The sequence below is a fragment of the Peromyscus leucopus genome, chromosome 15 (assembly GCF_004664715.2).
Source record: "Peromyscus leucopus breed LL Stock chromosome 15, UCI_PerLeu_2.1, whole genome shotgun sequence".
In the NCBI taxonomy this organism is placed as follows: Eukaryota; Metazoa; Chordata; class Mammalia; order Rodentia; family Cricetidae; genus Peromyscus; species Peromyscus leucopus.
The window spans coordinates 79,905,028-79,908,012 of NC_051076.1; the positions used below are offsets into that span (position 1 = coordinate 79,905,028).

At 38.0% G+C, this 2,985-nt stretch overlaps 1 non-coding gene across 1 annotated transcript; it reads left to right on the forward strand.

The window, feature by feature from the left end:
- The first annotated feature begins 2,164 nt into the window (after window positions 1–2,164).
- On the forward strand, window positions 2,165–2,326 carry LOC114681475. The gene has a single exon (XR_003732905.1). It is a non-coding gene; the product is annotated as a U1 spliceosomal RNA (small nuclear RNA).
- Window positions 2,327–2,985: the final 659 nt, after the last annotated feature.

Genomic DNA, 2,985 nt, shown 5'->3' on the forward strand with positions numbered 1-2,985 from the left:
CAGAGTTAACTTTTAATAGATGTTTCTACGTGACTCCTAGCATGAATCCCATGCCTAATGTTTCTATGTGACTCCTAGCATGTACTCTGTGACTAATGCCTTCCCTCTTACTATTAAAAGGGGATCATAACCCCCCTCCAGCTGCCACAGCCTCAAAATCCACTCTGGCTAGGTCTCAGCTAGCTGATAAGCTTTTATGCTCTGCAGTGATTTATTTATTTTATTTTTTATTTTTATTTTTTTTCTGGAATAAAGTTTGCTTCTGGTTTAATAGACTTTGATGGTCTGTCCTCTGTTATTGTAAGACTCTGGACCCAATGCTGGCTTTAAAATCTACTTCAAAAGTAGCTATGCTATGTTATATAACATTTAGCTTAAATGAAAACTAGGGCATCTTTTTATGTATTTGAATCCTTAAAACCTCTTTTAGGATTTTATACACATATACAGTGATATGGATGATTTCCACTCCTGTGCCCCCTGTAACTCCCTGGCATCTCCCTGTCTACTTCTCAGCTTCATGTTCTCTACTTTTTATAATTAGCCTGTTAATTTCATTCAGTGTTTCCCACATGTGCATGAGTGTGGAACCACCCACTGAACATGGGCACCCTACCTGTGGCCACACCCTCAAAGAGTGCGTCTTCCTCCCCGCAGCAGTCATCAGCTGTGCTGAGATCTTGAATTGGACACATATTGTATCGGCTAGTCCTGCTGTGTGCATGTATACCAGTGAGCACCCAACCTGTGATAAGGAGGGTTGAGCATTTCCCTGACATCAGATTGCATATTGCATGCAAGTAAAACACACCTGCATGAGGAATTGTGCATGCAAGCTTATAAGAGATATGCAGTTTGTGTGAGCCTTATTTGATCTTCATTGTAATTTTCAAGTCATTTTATCCTTGCTATACATAAAAAAACAAAACCAAGAAGGATTGTGTTTTAAATGTATGATAATATAACAGTAATAGATAAAAGGCATCTCTTACTTCAAAATCCATTAAGTCCAAAATTCCATGACATTTACTATTACATGTTCCTGTTTTTCTCTTTTATATCTTTCTTTCTTTCTTTCTTTCTTTCTTTCTTTCTTTTCTTTTCCTTCTTTCTTCCTATTTTTTTTTCTTGAGACACAGTCTCTCTACACAGCACTGAATGCCCTGGAACAAACTATGTTGACCAGGCTTGCCTCTGAGTCCTGGAATTAAATGTGTGCACCACCACACCCAGCCTAAATGTTTTGGTTTTAAAATAAACCAGGGTCAATGACTGACAGGCTTATCAGTTAAGAACACTTGCTGCCAAGCCTGAGGACATGAGTTCAGTTCCAGAGTATATGGCAGAATGAGGGGGACCAACTTTCATGATTTATTTTCTAACCTCTACACAGCAGCAGTTATGCAGTGGCCATGTGCTGTGCTCCTTCCCATAAAATAAACTACTAATAATTATCATAGTATAAACTTCAAAACAGGTTTTCTTGTTGTTGGTTGGTGGTTTGAACTTTGTTTTTTGTAGTTAGGATCAAAATCAAGGCATTACACATGCTACACAAGCCTATATGCTGTGTTGTGCTTGGTCATTATAGAGTCTCATGCATTTTATCAGTACAACCACACCTTGAAAAAGATACGTTAATTCCTCAGCAAAGATCTTTGCCTGCTGTACATTTGATAGAGGGATGATTAACATCTCCAATATAAAAATAAATAAAAACTTAAGTAAGAAAATAAGCAATGCATTGGAAAAATGAGCTGAGGAGATTTGGAGAGATGACTCAACAGTTAAGAGCACTGGTTGCTCTTCTAGAAGACCAGACTTCAATTTCAAGTACTCAAACACAGCTAGCATCCATCTGTAACTAAGTTCCAGGGAATTTAATGACCTCTTTTGGCATCTGAAGTCACCAGGCAAGCACACAGTGAGTGCACAGACAAGCCTGCAGGCAAAGCACTCATACACATAAAATGAAATGAAATTAAAAAATTAAGGTACAGTTTTAAAATAATTTTCTAAATGTAGAGTACTCAAAAGTATATAGATGGCCAATAAACATCTGAAAACATGTTTAATATGCTTCGATTTTGGGAAATGGATATTAAAAATGTTGTGTGATTTCATCTAAACTCAGGCAGAATGACAAGTGTCAAGAAAACAAAGGACGAGTACCTGGCAGAGGAGATAAGATGATCACAAAGGTGTTTTCCCAGAGTGAAGCTTATTCATTGCACTCTGGATTTGCTGCCCCCTTCAGTTTCCCTAAGGAAGGGAAGCTTGACTGTGTAATTTGTTGCAGAAGGGTACTGTGTTCCATAGTCCCCAGCAAAAATAAATTAAAATGGATAAGAAAAAGAAAGAAAGTAAAAGAAAATGAGTTTAAATGCAGGTGGAAATTTGGGGAAAAGGGACAAACATCCACTGTTTGTAAAAATGAAAAGTGGTCTAGCCACTGTGAAAAATCAGTGTGGAGTTTCTCAAAATGATAATATTAGTATTACCATATGAATGAGCTGTACATAAGCTCACATCTGAAGGAAGGACTCTATCCATCACAAAGATATCTGCACATCGATGTTCATTGTTGCTGTATTCTCAGTAGCAAAGAGATAGGATCAAGCTGGATGTCCACCAATGAATGAATTCTCCATGAAAATGTGGTACGTGAACACAGTGGAAGATTATTGAACCATAAAGAAAGTGAGGTGATGGAATTCTGAGGAACACAGATGGAACTTAAAAGTATTACGTCAAATGGGGTGACCCAGGTTCAGAGACATAAACATTGTGTGCTTGATCTTATGTACAGACTCTAGCTTCTAACTGTCATATATTTGTGTTGATGTGGGAGGGAGTGTTTACATATAGGTCAGGAAATGAAAAAGAGACCCAAGGAGGAAAAAAGAAAGACCTCGAGTGCTGAGGTAAGAGGAGCAATAGATCACAGGTGACACAGAAGGCAGACTATGCAGGGTGGAAATGGTA